The sequence below is a fragment of the Triturus cristatus genome, chromosome 11 (genome assembly GCF_964204655.1).
Source record: "Triturus cristatus chromosome 11, aTriCri1.1, whole genome shotgun sequence".
Lineage (NCBI taxonomy): Eukaryota > Metazoa > Chordata > Amphibia > Caudata > Salamandridae > Triturus > Triturus cristatus.
The window spans coordinates 750,670,503-750,690,539 of record NC_140594.1 but is presented as its reverse complement, the minus strand read 5'-3'; positions in this window follow the sequence as shown (position 1 = coordinate 750,690,539).

The following is a 20,037-nucleotide window of genomic DNA, read 5'->3' as shown; positions in this document are numbered from 1 at the left end:
AGTACGAGTCTAAGACCTTAGCTATTAGGCCAGAGTAAGAGTTAAGACCTTAACCAGTAGGCCAGAGTAAGAGTTAAGACCTTAGCTATTAGGCCAGAGTAAGAGTTAAGACCTTAACCAGTAGGCCAAAGTCAGAGTTAAGACCTTAACCTGTAGGCCAGAGCAAGAGTTAAGACCTTAACCTGTAGGCCATAGTACGAGTCTAAGACCTTAGCTATTAGGCCAGAGTAAGAGTTAAGACCTTAGCTATTAGGCCAGAGTAAGAGTTAAGACCTTAACCATTTGGCCAGAGTACGAGTCTAAGACCTTAGTTATTAGGCCAGAGTAAGAGTTAAGACCTTAACCAGTAGGCCAGAGTAAGAGTTAAGACCTTAACCTGTCGGCCATCGTACGAGTCTAAGACCTTAGCTATTAGGCCAGAGTAAGCGTTAAGACCTTAACCAGTAGGCCAGAGCAAGAGTTAAGACCTTATCCATTAGGCCAGAGTACGAGTCTAAGACCTTAGCTATTAGGCCAGAGTAAGAGTTAAGACCTTAGCTATTAGGCCAGAGTAAGTGTTAAGAGCTTAGCTATTAGGCCAGAGTACGAGTCTAAGACCTTAGCTATTAGGCCAGAGTAAGAGTTAAGACCTTAACCAGTAGGCCAGAGTAAGAGTTAAGACCTTAGCTATTAGGCCAGAGTAAGAGTTAAGACCTTAACCAGTAGGCCAAAGTCAGAGTTAAGACCTTAACCTGTAGGCCAGAGCAAGAGTTAAGACCTTAACCTGTAGGCCATAGTACGAGTCTAAGACCTTAGCTATTAGGCCAGAGTAAGAGTTAAGACCTTAGCTATTAGGCCAGAGTAAGAGTTAAGACCTTAACCATTTGGCCAGAGTACGAGTCTAAGACCTTAGTTATTAGGCCAAAGTAAGAGTTAAGACCTTAACCAGTAGGCCAGAGTAAGAGTTAAGACCTTAACCTGTCGGCCATCGTACGAGTCTAAGACCTTAGCTATTAGGCCAGAGTAAGCGTTAAGACCTTAACCAGTAGGCCAGAGCAAGAGTTAAGACCTTATCCATTAGGCCAGAGTACGAGTCTAAGACCTTAGCTATTAGGCCAGAGTAAGAGTTAAGACCTTAGCTATTAGGCCAGAGTAAGTGTTAAGAGCTTAGCTATTAGGCTAGAGTACGAGTCTAAGACCTTAGCTATTAGGCCAGAGTAAGAGTTAAGACCTTAACCAGTAGGCGAGAGTACGAGTCTAAGACCTTAGCTATTAGGCCAGAGTAAGCGTTAAGACCTTAACCAGTAGGCCAGAGCAAGAGTTAAGACCTTATCCATTAGGCCAGAGTACGAGTCTAAGACCTTAGCTATTAGGCCAGAGTAAGAGTTAAGACCTTAGCTATTAGGCCAGAGTAAGTGTTAAGAGCTTAGCTATTAGGCTAGAGTACGAGTCTAAGACCTTAGCTATTAGGCCAGAGTAAGAGTTAAGACCTTAACCAGTAGGCCAGAGTACGAGTCTAATACCTTAGCTATTAGGCCAGAGTAAGAGTTAAGACCTTAACCATTAGGCCAGAGTAAGAGTTAAGACATTAACCAGTAGGCCAGAGTAAGAGTTAAGACCTTAACCAGTAGGCCAGAGTAAGAGTTAAGACCTTTACCATTAGGCCGGAATACGAGTCTAAGACCTTAGCTATTAGGCCAGAGTAAGAGTTAAGACCATAACCAGTAGGCCAGAGTAAGAGTTAAGACCTTAACCATTAGGCCAGAGTACGAGTCTAAGACCTTAGTTATTATGCCAGAGTAAGAGTTAAGACCTTAACCAGTAGGCCAGAGTAAGAGTTAAGACCTTAACCAGTAGGCCAGAGTACGAGTCTAAGACCTTAGCTATTAGGCCAGAGTAAGCGTTAAGACCTTAACCAGTAGGCCAGAGCAAGAGTTAAGACCTTATCCATTAGGCCAGAGTACGAGTCTAAGACATTAGCTATTAGGCCAGAGTAAGAGTTAAGACCTTAGCTATTAGGCCAGAGTAAGTGTTAAGAGCTTAGCTATTAGGCTAGAGTACGAGTCTAAGACCTTAGCTATTAGGCCAGAGTAAGAGTTAAGACCTTAACCAGTAGGCCAGAGTACGAGTCTAATACCTTAGCTATTAGGCCAGAGTAAGAGTTAAGACCTTAACCATTAGGCCAGAGTAAGAGTTAAGACATTAACCAGTAGGCCAGAGTAAGAGTTAAGACCTTAACCAGTAGGCCAGAGTAAGAGTTAAGACCTTTACCATTAGGCCGGAATACGAGTCTAAGACCTTAGCTATTAGGCCAGAGTAAGAGTTAAGACCATAACCAGTAGGCCAGAGTAAGAGTTAAGACCTTAACCATTAGGCCAGAGTACGAGTCTAAGACCTTAGTTATTATGCCAGAGTAAGAGTTAAGACCTTAACCAGTAGGCCAGAGTAAGAGTTAAGACCTTAACCAGTAGGCCAGAGTACGAGTCTAAGACCTTAGCTATTAGGCCAGAGTAAGAGTTAAGACCTTAACCTGTAGGCCATAGTACGAGTCTAAGACATTAGCTATTAGGCCAGAGTGAGAGTTAAGACCTTAGCTATTAGGCCAGAGTAAGAGTTAAGACCTTAACCAGTAGGCCAGAGTAAGAGTTAAGACCTTAGCTATTAGGTCAGAGTAAGAGTTAAGACCTTAACCAGTAGGCCAAAGTCAGAGTTAAGACCTTAACCTGTAGGCCAGAGCAAGAGTTAAGACCTTAACAAGACCTTAGCTATTAGGCCAGAGTAAGAGTTAAGACATTAACCTGTAGGCCAGAGTATGAGTCTAAGACCTTAGCTATTATGCCAGAGTAAGAGTTAAGACCTTAACCAGTAGGCAGAGTAAGAGTTAAGACCTTAACCTGTAGGCCAGAGTAAGAGTTAAGACCTTAACCATTAGGCCAGAGTAAGAGTTAAGACCTTTACCATTAGGCCGGAATACGAGTCTAAGACCTTAGCTATTAGGCCAGAGTAAGAGTTAAGACCTTAGCTATTAGGCCAGAGTAAGAGTTAAGACCTTAACCTGTAGGCCAAAGTAAGAGTTAAGACCTCAACCTGTAGGCCAGAGTACGAGTTAAGACCTTAACCTGTAGGCCATAGTACGAGTCTAAGACCTTAGTTATTAGGCCAGAGTAAAAGTTAAGACCTTAACCATTAGGCCAGAGTAAGAGTTAAGACCTTAACCAGTAGGCCAGAGTACGAGTTAAGACCTTAGCTATTAGGCCAGACTAAGAGTTAAGACCTTAATCAGTAGGCCAGAGTAAGAGTTAAGACCTTAACCATTAGGCCAGAGTACGAGTCTAAGACCTTAGCTATTAGGCCAGAGTAAGAGTTAAGACCTTAACCAGTAGGCCAAAGTCAGAGTTAAGACCTTAACCTGTAGGCCAGAGTAAGAGTTAAGACCTTAACCTGTAGGCCATAGTACGAGTCTAAGACCTTAGCTATTAGGCCAGAGTAAGAGTTAAGACCTTAGCTATTAGGCCAGAGTAAGAGTTAAGACCTTAACCATTAGGCCAGAGTACGAGTCTAAGACCTGAGCTATTAGGCCAGAGTAAGAGTTAAGACCTTACCCAGTAGGCCAGAGTAAGAGTTGAGACCTTAACCTGTAGGCCAGAGCAAGAGTTAAGACCTTATCCATTAGGCCAGAGTACGAGTCTAACACCTTAGCTATTAGGCCAGAGTAAGAGTTAAGACCTTAGCTATTAGGCCAGAGTACGAGTCTAAGACCTTAGCTATTAGGCCAGAGTGAGAGTTAAGACCTTAACCAGTAGGCCAGAGTACGAGTCTAAGACCTTAGCTATTAGGCCAGAGTAAGAGTTAAGACCTTAACCAGTAGGCCAGAGTAAGAGTTAAGATCTTAACCATTAGGCCAGAGTACGAGTCTAAGACCTTAGTTATTATGCCAGAGTAAGAGTTAAGACCTTAACCAGTAGGCCAGAGTAAGAGTTAAGACCTTAACCAGTAGGCCAGAGTACGAGTCTAAGACCTTAGCTATTAGGCCAGAGTAAGAGTTAAGACCTTAACCTGTAGGCCATAGTACGAGTCTAAGACATTAGCTATTAGGCCAGAGTGAGAGTTAAGACCTTAACCAGTAGGCCAGAGTACGAGTCTAAGACCTTAGCTATTAGGCCAGAGTAAGAGTTAAGACCTTAGCTATTAGGCCAGAGTAAGAGTTAAGACCTTAACCAGTAGGCCAGAGTAAGTGTTAAGACCTTAACCAGTAGGCCAGAGCAAGAGTTAAGACCTTATCCATTAGGCCAGAGTACGATTCTAAGACCTTAGCTATTAGACCAGAGTAAGAGTTAAGACCTTAGCTATTAGGCCAGAGTACGAGTCTAAGACCTTAGCTATTAGGCCAGAGTAAGAGTTAAGACCTTAACCAGTAGGCCAGAGTAAGAGTTAAGACCTTAACCATTTGGCCAGAATACGAGTCTAAGACCTTAGTTATTAGGCCAGAGTAAGAGTTAAGACCTTAGCTATTAGGCCAGAGTAAGAGTTAAGACCTTAACCATTTGGCCAGAGTACGAGTCTAAGACCTTAGTTATTAGGCCAGAGTAAGAATTAAGACCTTAACCAGTAGGCCAGAGTAAGAGTTAAGACCTTAACCTGTCGGCCATCGTACGAGTCTAAGACCTTAGCTATTAGGCCAGAGTAAGCGTTAAGACCTTAACCAGTAGGCCAGAGCAAGAGTTAAGACCTTATCCATTAGGCCAGAGTACGAGTCTAAGACCTTAGCTATTAGGCCAGAGTAAGAGTTAAGACCTTAGCTATTAGGACAGAGTAAGTGTTAAGAGCTTAGCTATTAGGCCAGAGTACGAGTCTAAGACCTTAGCTATTAGGCCAGAGTAAGAGTTAAGACCTTAACCAGTAGGCCAGAGTAAGAGTTAAGACCTTAGCTATTAGGCCAGAGTAAGAGTTAAGACCTTAACCAGTAGGCCAAAGTCAGAGTTAAGACCTTAACCTGTAGGCCAGAGCAAGAGTTAAGACCTTAACCTGTAGGCCATAGTACGAGTCTAAGACCTTAGCTATTAGGCCAGAGTAAGAGTTAAGACCTTAGCTATTAGGCCAGAGTAAGAGTTAAGACCTTAACCATTTGGCGGCCAGAGTACGAGTCTAAGACCTTAGTTATTAGGCCAGAGTAAGAGTTAAGACCTTAACCAGTAGGCCAGAGTAAGAGTTAAGACCTTAACCTGTCGGCCATCGTACGAGTCTAAGACCTTAGCTATTAGGCCAGAGTAAGCGTTAAGACCTTAACCAGTAGGCCAGAGCAAGAGTTAAGACCTTATCCATTAGGCCAGAGTACGAGTCTAAGACCTTAGCTATTAGGCCAGAGTAAGAGTTAAGACCTTAGCTATTAGGCCAGAGTAAGTGTTAAGAGCTTAGCTATTAGGCTAGAGTACGAGTCTAAGACCTTAGCTATTAGGCCAGAGTAAGAGTTAAGACCTTAACCAGTAGGCCAGAGTACGAGTCTAAGACCTTAGCTATTAGGCCAGAGTAAGAGTTAAGACCTTAACCATTAGGCCAGAGTAAGAGTTAAGACATTAACCATTAGGCCAGAGTCAGAGTTAAGACCTTAACCAGTAGGCCAGAGTAAGAGTTAAGACCTTTACCATTAGGCCAGAATACGAGTCCAAGACCATAGCTATTAGGCCAGAGTAAGAGTTAAGACCATAACCAGTAGGCCAGAGTAAGAGTTAAGACCTTAACCATTAGGCCAGAGTACGAGTCTAAGATCTTAGTTATTATGCCAGAGTAAGAGTTAAGACCTTAACCAGTAGGCCAGAGTAATAGTTAAGACCTTAACCAGTAGGCCAGAGTACGAGTCTAAGACCTTAGCTATTAGGCCAGAGTAAGAGTTAAGACCTTAACCTGTAGGCCATAGTACGAGTCTAAGACATTAGCTTTTAGCCAAAGTGAGAGTTAAGACCTTAGCTATTAGGCCAGAGTAAGAGTTAAGACCTTTGCTATTAGGCCAGAGTACGAGTCTAAGACCTTAGCTATTAGGCCAGAGTAAGAGTTAAGACCTTAACCAGTAGGCCAGAGTAAGAGTTAAGACCTTAGCTATTAGGCCAGAGTAAGAGTTAATACCTTAACCAGTAGGCCAAAGTCAGAGTTAAGACCTTAACCTGTAGGCCAGAGCAAGAGTTAAGACCTTAACCTGTAGGCCATAGTATGAGTCTAAGACCTTAGCTATTAGGCCAGAGTAAGAGTTAAGACCTTAGCTATTAGGCCAGAGTAAGAGTTAAGACCTTAGCTATTAGGCCAGAGTACGAGTCTAAGACCTTAGCTATTAGGCCAGAGTAAGAGTTAAGACCTTAACCAGTAGGCCAGAGTAAGAGTTAAGACCTTAGCTATTAGGCCAGAGTAAGAGTTAAGACCTTAACCAGTAGGCCAAAGTCAGAGTTAAGACCTTAACCTGTAGGCCAGAGCAAGAGTTAAGACCTTAACCTGTAGGCCATAGTACGAGTCTAAGACCTTAGCTATTAGGCCAGAGTAAGAGTTAAGACCTTAGCTATTAGGCCAGAGTAAGAGTTAAGACCTTAACCATTTGGCCAGAGTACGAGTCTAAGACCTTAGTTATTAGGCCAGAGTAAGAGTTAAGACCTTAACCAGTAGGCCAGAGTAAGAGTTAAGACCTTAACCTGTCGGCCATCGTACGAGTCTAAGACCTTAGCTATTAGGCCAGAGTAAGCGTTAAGACCTTAACCAGTAGGCCAGAGCAAGAGTTAAGACCTTATCCATTAGGCCAGAGTACGAGTCTAAGACCTTAGCTATTAGGCCAGAGTAAGAGTTAAGACCTTAGCTATTAGGCCAGAGTAAGTGTTAAGAGCTTAGCTATTAGGCCAGAGTACGAGTCTAAGACCTTAGCTATTAGGCCAGAGTAAGAGTTAAGACCTTAACCAGTAGGCCAGAGTGAGAGTTAAGACCTTAGCTATTAGGCCAGAGTAAGAGTTAAGACCTTAACCAGTAGGCCAAAGTCAGAGTTAAGACCTTAACCTGTAGGCCAGAGCAAGAGTTAAGACCTTAACCTGTAGGCCATAGTACGAGTCTAAGACCTTAGCTATTAGGCCAGAGTAAGAGTTAAGACCTTAGCTATTAGGCCAGAGTAAGAGTTAAGACCTTAACCATTTGGCCAGAGTACGAGTCTAAGACCTTAGTTATTAGGCCAAAGTAAGAGTTAAGACCTTAACCAGTAGGCCAGAGTAAGAGTTAAGACCTTAACCTGTCGGCCATCGTACGAGTCTAAGACCTTAGCTATTAGGCCAGAGTAAGCGTTAAGACCTTAACCAGTAGGCCAGAGCAAGAGTTAATACCTTATCCATTAGGCCAGAGTACGAGTCTAAGACCTTAGCTATTAGGCCAGAGTAAGAGTTAAGACCTTAGCTATTAGGCCAGAGTAAGTGTTAAGAGCTTAGCTATTAGGCTAGAGTACGAGTCTAAGACCTTAGCTATTAGGCCAGAGTAAGAGTTAAGACCTTAACCAGTAGGCCAGAGTACGAGTCTAAGACCTTAGCTATTAGGCCAGAGTAAGAGTTAAGACCTTAACCATTAGGCCAGAGTAAGAGTTAAGACATTAACCATTAGGCCAGAGTAAGAGTTAAGACCTTAACCAGTAGGCCAGAGTAAGAGTTAAGACCTTTACCATTAGGCCGGAATACGAGTCTAAGACCATAGCTATTAGGCCAGAGAAAGAGTTAAGACAATAACCAGTAGGCCAGAGTAAGAGTTAAGACCTTAACCATTAGGCCAGAGTACGAGTCTAAGACCTTAGTTATTATGCCAGAGTAAGAGTTAAGACCTTAACCAGTAGGCCAAAGTCAGAGTTAAGACCTTAACCTGTAGGCCAGAGTAAGAGTTAAGACCTTAACCTGTAGGCCATAGTACGAGTCTAAGACCTTAGCTATTAGGCCAGAGTAAGAGTTAAGACCTTAGCTATTAGGCCAGAGTAAGAGTTAAGACCTTAACCATTAGGCCAGAGTACGAGTCTAAGACCTGAGCTATTAGGCCAGAGTAAGAGTTAAGACCTTACCCAGTAGGCCAGAGTAAGAGTTGAGACCTTAACCTGTAGGCCAGAGCAAGAGTTAAGACCTTATCCATTAGGCCAGAGTACGAGTCTAACACCTTAGCTATTAGGCCAGAGTAAGAGTTAAGACCTTAGCTATTAGGCCAGAGTACGAGTCTAAGACCTTAGCTATTAGGCCAGAGTGAGAGTTAAGACCTTAACCAGTAGGCCAGAGTACGAGTCTAAGACCTTAGCTATTAGGCCAGAGTAAGAGTTAAGACCTTAACCAGTAGGCCAGAGTAAGAGTTAAGATCTTAACCATTAGGCCAGAGTACGAGTCTAAGACCTTAGTTATTATGCCAGAGTAAGAGTTAAGACCTTAACCAGTAGGCCAGAGTAAGAGTTAAGACCTTAACCAGTAGGCCAGAGTACGAGTCTAAGACCTTAGCTATTAGGCCAGAGTAAGAGTTAAGACCTTAACCTGTAGGCCATAGTACGAGTCTAAGACATTAGCTATTAGGCCAGAGTGAGAGTTAAGACCTTAACCAGTAGGCCAGAGTACGAGTCTAAGACCTTAGCTATTAGGCCAGAGTAAGAGTTAAGACCTTAGCTATTAGGCCAGAGTAAGAGTTAAGACCTTAACCAGTAGGCCAGAGTAAGTGTTAAGACCTTAACCAGTAGGCCAGAGCAAGAGTTAAGACCTTATCCATTAGGCCAGAGTACGATTCTAAGACCTTAGCTATTAGACCAGAGTAAGAGTTAAGACCTTAGCTATTAGGCCAGAGTACGAGTCTAAGACCTTAGCTATTAGGCCAGAGTAAGAGTTAAGACCTTAACCAGTAGGCCAGAGTAAGAGTTAAGACCTTAACCATTTGGCCAGAATACGAGTCTAAGACCTTAGTTATTAGGCCAGAGTAAGAGTTAAGACCTTAGCTATTAGGCCAGAGTAAGAGTTAAGACCTTAACCATTTGGCCAGAGTACGAGTCTAAGACCTTAGTTATTAGGCCAGAGTAAGAATTAAGACCTTAACCAGTAGGCCAGAGTAAGAGTTAAGACCTTAACCTGTCGGCCATCGTACGAGTCTAAGACCTTAGCTATTAGGCCAGAGTAAGCGTTAAGACCTTAACCAGTAGGCCAGAGCAAGAGTTAAGACCTTATCCATTAGGCCAGAGTACGAGTCTAAGACCTTAGCTATTAGGCCAGAGTAAGAGTTAAGACCTTAGCTATTAGGACAGAGTAAGTGTTAAGAGCTTAGCTATTAGGCCAGAGTACGAGTCTAAGACCTTAGCTATTAGGCCAGAGTAAGAGTTAAGACCTTAACCAGTAGGCCAGAGTAAGAGTTAAGACCTTAGCTATTAGGCCAGAGTAAGAGTTAAGACCTTAACCAGTAGGCCAAAGTCAGAGTTAAGACCTTAACCTGTAGGCCAGAGCAAGAGTTAAGACCTTAACCTGTAGGCCATAGTACGAGTCTAAGACCTTAGCTATTAGGCCAGAGTAAGAGTTAAGACCTTAGCTATTAGGCCAGAGTAAGAGTTAAGACCTTAACCATTTGGCGGCCAGAGTACGAGTCTAAGACCTTAGTTATTAGGCCAGAGTAAGAGTTAAGACCTTAACCAGTAGGCCAGAGTAAGAGTTAAGACCTTAACCTGTCGGCCATCGTACGAGTCTAAGACCTTAGCTATTAGGCCAGAGTAAGCGTTAAGACCTTAACCAGTAGGCCAGAGCAAGAGTTAAGACCTTATCCATTAGGCCAGAGTACGAGTCTAAGACCTTAGCTATTAGGCCAGAGTAAGAGTTAAGACCTTAGCTATTAGGCCAGAGTAAGTGTTAAGAGCTTAGCTATTAGGCTAGAGTACGAGTCTAAGACCTTAGCTATTAGGCCAGAGTAAGAGTTAAGACCTTAACCAGTAGGCCAGAGTACGAGTCTAAGACCTTAGCTATTAGGCCAGAGTAAGAGTTAAGACCTTAACCATTAGGCCAGAGTAAGAGTTAAGACATTAACCATTAGGCCAGAGTCAGAGTTAAGACCTTAACCAGTAGGCCAGAGTAAGAGTTAAGACCTTTACCATTAGGCCAGAATACGAGTCCAAGACCATAGCTATTAGGCCAGAGTAAGAGTTAAGACCATAACCAGTAGGCCAGAGTAAGAGTTAAGACCTTAACCATTAGGCCAGAGTACGAGTCTAAGATCTTAGTTATTATGCCAGAGTAAGAGTTAAGACCTTAACCAGTAGGCCAGAGTAATAGTTAAGACCTTAACCAGTAGGCCAGAGTACGAGTCTAAGACCTTAGCTATTAGGCCAGAGTAAGAGTTAAGACCTTAACCTGTAGGCCATAGTACGAGTCTAAGACATTAGCTTTTAGCCAAAGTGAGAGTTAAGACCTTAGCTATTAGGCCAGAGTAAGAGTTAAGACCTTTGCTATTAGGCCAGAGTACGAGTCTAAGACCTTAGCTATTAGGCCAGAGTAAGAGTTAAGACCTTAACCAGTAGGCCAGAGTAAGAGTTAAGACCTTAGCTATTAGGCCAGAGTAAGAGTTAATACCTTAACCAGTAGGCCAAAGTCAGAGTTAAGACCTTAACCTGTAGGCCAGAGCAAGAGTTAAGACCTTAACCTGTAGGCCATAGTATGAGTCTAAGACCTTAGCTATTAGGCCAGAGTAAGAGTTAAGACCTTAGCTATTAGGCCAGAGTAAGAGTTAAGACCTTAGCTATTAGGCCAGAGTACGAGTCTAAGACCTTAGCTATTAGGCCAGAGTAAGAGTTAAGACCTTAACCAGTAGGCCAGAGTAAGAGTTAAGACCTTAGCTATTAGGCCAGAGTAAGAGTTAAGACCTTAACCAGTAGGCCAAAGTCAGAGTTAAGACCTTAACCTGTAGGCCAGAGCAAGAGTTAAGACCTTAACCTGTAGGCCATAGTACGAGTCTAAGACCTTAGCTATTAGGCCAGAGTAAGAGTTAAGACCTTAGCTATTAGGCCAGAGTAAGAGTTAAGACCTTAACCATTTGGCCAGAGTACGAGTCTAAGACCTTAGTTATTAGGCCAGAGTAAGAGTTAAGACCTTAACCAGTAGGCCAGAGTAAGAGTTAAGACCTTAACCTGTCGGCCATCGTACGAGTCTAAGACCTTAGCTATTAGGCCAGAGTAAGCGTTAAGACCTTAACCAGTAGGCCAGAGCAAGAGTTAAGACCTTATCCATTAGGCCAGAGTACGAGTCTAAGACCTTAGCTATTAGGCCAGAGTAAGAGTTAAGACCTTAGCTATTAGGCCAGAGTAAGTGTTAAGAGCTTAGCTATTAGGCCAGAGTACGAGTCTAAGACCTTAGCTATTAGGCCAGAGTAAGAGTTAAGACCTTAACCAGTAGGCCAGAGTGAGAGTTAAGACCTTAGCTATTAGGCCAGAGTAAGAGTTAAGACCTTAACCAGTAGGCCAAAGTCAGAGTTAAGACCTTAACCTGTAGGCCAGAGCAAGAGTTAAGACCTTAACCTGTAGGCCATAGTACGAGTCTAAGACCTTAGCTATTAGGCCAGAGTAAGAGTTAAGACCTTAGCTATTAGGCCAGAGTAAGAGTTAAGACCTTAACCATTTGGCCAGAGTACGAGTCTAAGACCTTAGTTATTAGGCCAAAGTAAGAGTTAAGACCTTAACCAGTAGGCCAGAGTAAGAGTTAAGACCTTAACCTGTCGGCCATCGTACGAGTCTAAGACCTTAGCTATTAGGCCAGAGTAAGCGTTAAGACCTTAACCAGTAGGCCAGAGCAAGAGTTAATACCTTATCCATTAGGCCAGAGTACGAGTCTAAGACCTTAGCTATTAGGCCAGAGTAAGAGTTAAGACCTTAGCTATTAGGCCAGAGTAAGTGTTAAGAGCTTAGCTATTAGGCTAGAGTACGAGTCTAAGACCTTAGCTATTAGGCCAGAGTAAGAGTTAAGACCTTAACCAGTAGGCCAGAGTACGAGTCTAAGACCTTAGCTATTAGGCCAGAGTAAGAGTTAAGACCTTAACCATTAGGCCAGAGTAAGAGTTAAGACATTAACCATTAGGCCAGAGTAAGAGTTAAGACCTTAACCAGTAGGCCAGAGTAAGAGTTAAGACCTTTACCATTAGGCCGGAATACGAGTCTAAGACCATAGCTATTAGGCCAGAGAAAGAGTTAAGACAATAACCAGTAGGCCAGAGTAAGAGTTAAGACCTTAACCATTAGGCCAGAGTACGAGTCTAAGACCTTAGTTATTATGCCAGAGTAAGAGTTAAGACCTTAACCAGTAGGCCAGAGTAAGAGTTAAGACCTTAACCAGTAGGCCAGGGTACGAGTCTAAGACATTAGCTATTAGGCCAGAGTGAGAGTTAAGACCTTAGCTATTAGGCCAGAGTAAGTGTTAAGAGCTTAGCTATTAGGCCAGAGTACGAGTCTAAGACCTTAGCTATTAGGCCAGAGTAAGAGTTAAGACCTTAACCAGTAGGCCAGAGTAAGAGTTAAGACCTTAGCTATTAGGCCAGAGTAAGAGTTAAGACCTTAACCAGTAGGCCAAAGTCAGAGTTAAGACCTTAACCTGTAGGCCAGAGCAAGAGTTAAGACCTTAACCTGTAGGCCATAGTACGAGTCTAAGACCTTAGCTATTAGGCCAGAGTAAGAGTTAAGACCTTAGCTATTAGGCCAGAGTAAGAGTTAAGACCTTAACCATTTGGCCAGAGTACGAGTCTAAGACCTTAGTTATTAGGCCAAAGTAAGAGTTAAGACCTTAACCAGTAGGCCAGAGTAAGAGTTAAGACCTTAACCTGTCGGCCATCGTACGAGTCTAAGACCTTAGCTATTAGGCCAGAGTAAGCGTTAAGACCTTAACCAGTAGGCCAGAGCAAGAGTTAAGACCTTATCCATTAGGCCAGAGTACGAGTCTAAGACCTTAGCTATTAGGCCAGAGTAAGAGTTAAGACCTTAGCTATTAGGCCAGAGTAAGTGTTAAGAGCTTAGCTATTAGGCTAGAGTACGAGTCTAAGACCTTAGCTATTAGGCCAGAGTAAGAGTTAAGACCTTAACCAGTAGGCGAGAGTACGAGTCTAAGACCTTAGCTATTAGGCCAGAGTAAGCGTTAAGACCTTAACCAGTAGGCCAGAGCAAGAGTTAAGACCTTATCCATTAGGCCAGAGTACGAGTCTAAGACCTTAGCTATTAGGCCAGAGTAAGAGTTAAGACCTTAGCTATTAGGCCAGAGTAAGTGTTAAGAGCTTAGCTATTAGGCTAGAGTACGAGTCTAAGACCTTAGCTATTAGGCCAGAGTAAGAGTTAAGACCTTAACCAGTAGGCCAGAGTACGAGTCTAATACCTTAGCTATTAGGCCAGAGTAAGAGTTAAGACCTTAACCATTAGGCCAGAGTAAGAGTTAAGACATTAACCAGTAGGCCAGAGTAAGAGTTAAGACCTTAACCAGTAGGCCAGAGTAAGAGTTAAGACCTTTACCATTAGGCCGGAATACGAGTCTAAGACCTTAGCTATTAGGCCAGAGTAAGAGTTAAGACCATAACCAGTAGGCCAGAGTAAGAGTTAAGACCTTAACCATTAGGCCAGAGTACGAGTCTAAGACCTTAGTTATTATGCCAGAGTAAGAGTTAAGACCTTAACCAGTAGGCCAGAGTAAGAGTTAAGACCTTAACCAGTAGGCCAGAGTACGAGTCTAAGACCTTAGCTATTAGGCCAGAGTAAGAGTTAAGACCTTAACCTGTAGGCCATAGTACGAGTCTAAGACATTAGCTATTAGGCCAGAGTGAGAGTTAAGACCTTAGCTATTAGGCCAGAGTAAGAGTTAAGACCTTAACCAGTAGGCCAGAGTAAGAGTTAAGACCTTAGCTATTAGGCCAGAGTAAGAGTTAAGACCTTAACCAGTAGGCCAAAGTCAGAGTTAAGACCTTAACCTGTAGGCCAGAGCAAGAGTTAAGACCTTAACAAGACCTTAGCTATTAGGCCAGAGTAAGAGTTAAGACATTAACCTGTAGGCCAGAGTATGAGTCTAAGACCTTAGCTATTATGCCAGAGTAAGAGTTAAGACCTTAACCAGTAGGCAGAGTAAGAGTTAAGACCTTAACCTGTAGGCCAGAGTAAGAGTTAAGACCTTAACCATTAGGCCAGAGTAAGAGTTAAGACCTTTACCATTAGGCCGGAATACGAGTCTAAGACCTTAGCTATTAGGCCAGAGTAAGAGTTAAGACCTTAGCTATTAGGCCAGAGTAAGAGTTAAGACCTTAACCTGTAGGCCAAAGTAAGAGTTAAGACCTCAACCTGTAGGCCAGAGTACGAGTTAAGACCTTAACCTGTAGGCCATAGTACGAGTCTAAGACCTTAGTTATTAGGCCAGAGTAAAAGTTAAGACCTTAACCATTAGGCCAGAGTAAGAGTTAAGACCTTAACCAGTAGGCCAGAGTACGAGTTAAGACCTTAGCTATTAGGCCAGACTAAGAGTTAAGACCTTAATCAGTAGGCCAGAGTAAGAGTTAAGACCTTAACCATTAGGCCAGAGTACGAGTCTAAGACCTTAGCTATTAGGCCAGAGTAAGAGTTAAGACCTTAACCAGTAGGCCAAAGTCAGAGTTAAGACCTTAACCTGTAGGCCAGAGTAAGAGTTAAGACCTTAACCTGTAGGCCATAGTACGAGTCTAAGACCTTAGCTATTAGGCCAGAGTAAGAGTTAAGACCTTAGCTATTAGGCCAGAGTAAGAGTTAAGACCTTAACCATTAGGCCAGAGTACGAGTCTAAGACCTGAGCTATTAGGCCAGAGTAAGAGTTAAGACCTTACCCAGTAGGCCAGAGTAAGAGTTGAGACCTTAACCTGTAGGCCAGAGCAAGAGTTAAGACCTTATCCATTAGGCCAGAGTACGAGTCTAACACCTTAGCTATTAGGCCAGAGTAAGAGTTAAGACCTTAGCTATTAGGCCAGAGTACGAGTCTAAGACCTTAGCTATTAGGCCAGAGTGAGAGTTAAGACCTTAACCAGTAGGCCAGAGTACGAGTCTAAGACCTTAGCTATTAGGCCAGAGTAAGAGTTAAGACCTTAACCAGTAGGCCAGAGTAAGAGTTAAGATCTTAACCATTAGGCCAGAGTACGAGTCTAAGACCTTAGTTATTATGCCAGAGTAAGAGTTAAGACCTTAACCAGTAGGCCAGAGTAAGAGTTAACACCTTAACCAGTAGGCCAGAGTACGAGTCTAAGACCTTAGCTATTAGGCCAGAGTAAGAGTTAAGACCTTAACCTGTAGGCCATAGTACGAGTCTAAGACATTAGCTATTAGGCCAGAGTGAGAGTTAAGACCTTAACCAGTAGGCCAGAGTACGAGTCTAAGACCTTAGCTATTAGGCCAGAGTAAGAGTTAAGACCTTAGCTATTAGGCCAGAGTAAGAGTTAAGACCTTAACCAGTAGGCCAGAGTAAGTGTTAAGACCTTAACCAGTAGGCCAGAGCAAGAGTTAAGACCTTATCCATTAGGCCAGAGTACGATTCTAAGACCTTAGCTATTAGACCAGAGTAAGAGTTAAGACCTTAGCTATTAGGCCAGAGTACGAGTCTAAGACCTTAGCTATTAGGCCAGAGTAAGAGTTAAGACCTTAACCAGTAGGCCAGAGTAAGAGTTAAGACCTTAGCTATTAGGCCAGAGTAAGAGTTAATACCTTAACCAGTAGGCCAAAGTCAGAGTTAAGACCTTAACCTGTAGGCCAGAGCAAGAGTTAAGACCTTAACCTGTAGGCCATAGTATGAGTCTAAGACCTTAGCTATTAGGCCAGAGTAAGAGTTAAGACCTTAGCTATTAGGCCAGAGTAAGAGTTAAGACCTTAGCTATTAGGCCAGAGTACGAGTCTAAGACCTTAGCTATTAGGCCAGAGTAAGAGTTAAGACCTTAACCAGTATGCCAGAGTAAGAGTTAAGACCTTAGCTATTAGGCCAGAGTAAGAGTTAAGACCTTAACCAGTAGGCCAAAGTCAGAGTTAAGACCTTAACCTGTAGGCCAGAGCAAGAGTTAAGACCTTAACCTGTAGGCCATAGGACGAGTCTAAGACCTTAGCTATTAGGCCAGAGTAAGAGTTAAGACCTTAGCTATTAGGCCAGAGTAAGAGTTAAGACCTTAACCATTTGGCCAGAGTACGAGTCTAAGACCTTAGTTATTAGGCCAGAGTAAGAATTAAGACCTTAACCAGTAGGCCAGAGTAAGAGTTAAGACCTTAACCTGTCGGCCATCGTACGAGTCTAAGACCTTAGCTATTAGGCCAGAGTAAGCGTTAAGACCTTAACCAGTAGGCCAGAGCAAGAGTTAAGACCTTATCCATTAGGCCAGAGTACGAGTCTAAGACCTTAGCTATTAGGCCAGAGTAAGAGTTAAGACCTTAGCTATTAGGACAGAGTAAGTGTTAAGAGCTTAGCTATTAGGCCAGAGTACGAGTCTAAGACCTTAGCTATTAGGCCAGAGTAAGAGTTAAGACCTTAACCAGTAGGCCAGAGTAAGAGTTAAGACCTTAGCTATTAGGCCAGAGTAAGAGTTAAGACCTTAACCAGTAGGCCAAAGTCAGAGTTAAGACCTTAACCTGTAGGCCAGAGCAAGAGTTAAGACCTTAACCTGTAGGCCATAGTACGAGTCTAAGACCTTAGCTATTAGGCCAGAGTAAGAGTTAAGACCTTAGCTATTAGGCCAGAGTAAGAGTTAAGACCTTAACCATTTGGCGGCCAGAGTACGAGTCTAAGACCTTAGTTATTAGGCCAGAGTAAGAGTTAAGACCTTAACCAGTAGGCCAGAGTAAGAGTTAAGACCTTAACCTGTCGGCCATCGTACGAGTCTAAGACCTTAGCTATTAGGCCAGAGTAAGCGTTAAGACCTTAACCAGTAGGCCAGAGCAAGAGTTAAGACCTTATCCATTAGGCCAGAGTACGAGTCTAAGACCTTAGCTATTAGGCCAGAGTAAGAGTTAAGACCTTAGCTATTAGGCCAGAGTAAGTGTTAAGAGCTTAGCTATTAGGCTAGAGTACGAGTCTAAGACCTTAGCTATTAGGCCAGAGTAAGAGTTAAGACCTTAACCAGTAGGCCAGAGTACGAGTCTAAGACCTTAGCTATTAGGCCAGAGTAAGAGTTAAGACCTTAACCATTAGGCCAGAGTAAGAGTTAAGACATTAACCATTAGGCCAGAGTCAGAGTTAAGACCTTAACCAGTAGGCCAGAGTAAGAGTTAAGACCTTTACCATTAGGCCGGAATACGAGTCTAAGACCATAGCTATTAGGCCAGAGTAAGAGTTAAGACCATAACCAGTAGGCCAGAGTAAGAGTTAAGACCTTAACCATTAGGCCAGAGTACGAGTCTAAGATCTTAGTTATTATGCCAGAGTAAGAGTTAAGACCTTAACCAGTAGGCCAGAGTAATAGTTAAGACCTTAACCAGTAGGCCAGAGTACGAGTCTAAGACCTTAGCTATTAGGCCAGAGTAAGAGTTAAGACCTTAACCTGTAGGCCATAGTACGAGTCTAAGACATTAGCTTTTAGCCAAAGTGAGAGTTAAGACCTTAGCTATTAGGCCAGAGTAAGAGTTAAGACCTTTGCTATTAGGCCAGAGTACGAGTCTAAGACCTTAGCTATTAGGCCAGAGTAAGAGTTAAGACCTTAACCAGTAGGCCAGAGTAAGAGTTAAGACCTTAGCTATTAGGCCAGAGTAAGAGTTAATACCTTAACCAGTAGGCCAAAGTCAGAGTTAAGACCTTAACCTGTAGGCCAGAGCAAGAGTTAAGACCTTAACCTGTAGGCCATAGTATGAGTCTAAGACCTTAGCTATTAGGCCAGAGTAAGAGTTAAGACCTTAGCTATTAGGCCAGAGTAAGAGTTAAGACCTTAGCTATTAGGCCAGAGTACGAGTCTAAGACCTTAGCTATTAGGCCAGAGTAAGAGTTAAGACCTTAACCAGTAGGCCAGAGTAAGAGTTAAGACCTTAGCTATTAGGCCAGAGTAAGAGTTAAGACCTTAACCAGTAGGCCAAAGTCAGAGTTAAGACCTTAACCTGTAGGCCAGAGCAAGAGTTAAGACCTTAACCTGTAGGCCATAGTACGAGTCTAAGACCTTAGCTATTAGGCCAGAGTAAGAGTTAAGACCTTATCTATTAGGCCAGAGTAAGAGTTAAGACCTTAACCATTTGGCCAGAGTACGAGTCTAAGACCTTAGTTATTAGGCCAGAGTAAGAGTTAAGACCTTAACCAGTAGGCCAGAGTAAGAGTTAAGACCTTAACCTGTCGGCCATCGTACGAGTCTAAGACCTTAGCTATTAGGCCAGAGTAAGCGTTAAGACCTTAACCAGTAGGCCAGAGCAAGAGTTAAGACCTTATCCATTAGGCCAGAGTACGAGTCTAAGACCTTAGCTATTAGGCCAGAGTAAGAGTTAAGACCTTAGCTATTAGGCCAGAGTAAGTGTTAAGAGCTTAGCTATTAGGCCAGAGTACGAGTCTAAGACCTTAGCTATTAGGCCAGAGTAAGAGTTAAGACCTTAACCAGTAGGCCAGAGTGAGAGTTAAGACCTTAGCTATTAGGCCAGAGTAAGAGTTAAGACCTTAACCAGTAGGCCAAAGTCAGAGTTAAGACCTTAACCTGTAGGCCAGAGCAAGAGTTAAGACCTTAACCTGTAGGCCATAGTACGAGTCTAAGACCTTAGCTATTAGGCCAGAGTAAGAGTTAAGACCTTAGCTATTAGGCCAGAGTAAGAGTTAAGACCTTAACCATTTGGCCAGAGTACGAGTCTAAGACCTTAGTTATTAGGCCAAAGTAAGAGTTAAGACCTTAACCAGTAGGCCAGAGTAAGAGTTAAGACCTTAACCTGTCGGCCATCGTACGAGTCTAAGACCTTAGCTATTAGGCCAGAGTAAGCGTTAAGACCTTAACCAGTAGGCCAGAGCAAGAGTTAAGACCTTATCCATTAGGCCAGAGTACGAGTCTAAGACCTTAGCTATTAGGCCAGAGTAAGAGTTAAGACCTTAGCTATTAGGCCAGAGTAAGTGTTAAGAGCTTAGCTATTAGGCTAGAGTACGAGTCTAAGACCTTAGCTATTAGGCCAGAGTAAGAGTTAAGACCTTAACCAGTAGGCCAGAGTACGAGTCTAAGACCTTAGCTATTAGGCCAGAGTAAGAGTTAAGACCTTAACCATTAGGCCAGAGTAAGAGTTAAGACATTAACCATTAGGCCAGAGTAAGAGTTAAGACCTTAACCAGTAGGCCAGAGTAAGAGTTAAGACCTTTACCATTAGGCCGGAATACGAGTCTAAGACCATAGCTATTAGGCTAGAGAAAGAGTTAAGACAATAACCAGTAGGCCAGAGTAAGAGTTAAGACCTTAACCATTAGGCCAGAGTACGAGTCTAAGACCTTAGTTATTATGCCAGAGTAAGAGTTAAGACCTTAACCAGTAGGCCAGAGTAAGAGTTAAGACCTTAACCAGTAGGCCAGGGTACGAGTCTAAGACATTAGCTATTAGGCCAGAGTGAGAGTTAAGACCTTAGCTATTAGGCCAGAGTAAGAGTTAAGACCTTAACCAGTAGGCCAGAATACGAGTCTAAGACCTTAGCTATTAGGCCAGAGTAAGAGTTAAGACCTTAGCTATTAGGCCAGAGTAAGAGTTAAGACCTTAACCAGTAGGCCAGAGTAAGAGTTAAGACCTTAGCTATTAGGCCAGAGTAAGAGTTAAGACCTTAACCAGTAGGCCAAAGTCAGAGTTAAGACCTTAACCTGTAGGCCAGAGCAAGAGTTAAGACCTTAACCTGTAGGCCATAGTATGAGTCTAAGACCTTAGCTATTAGGCCAGAGTAAGAGTTAAGACCTTAGCTATTAGGCCAGAGTAAGTGTTAAGAGCTTAGCTATTAGGCCAGAGTAAGAGTTAAGACCTTAACCAGTAGGCCAAAGTCAGAGTTAAGACCTTAACCTGTAGGCCAGAGCAAGAGTTAAGACCTTAACCAGTAGGCCAGAGTACGAGTCTAAGACCTTAGCTATTAGGCCAGAGTAAGAGTTAAGACCTTAACCT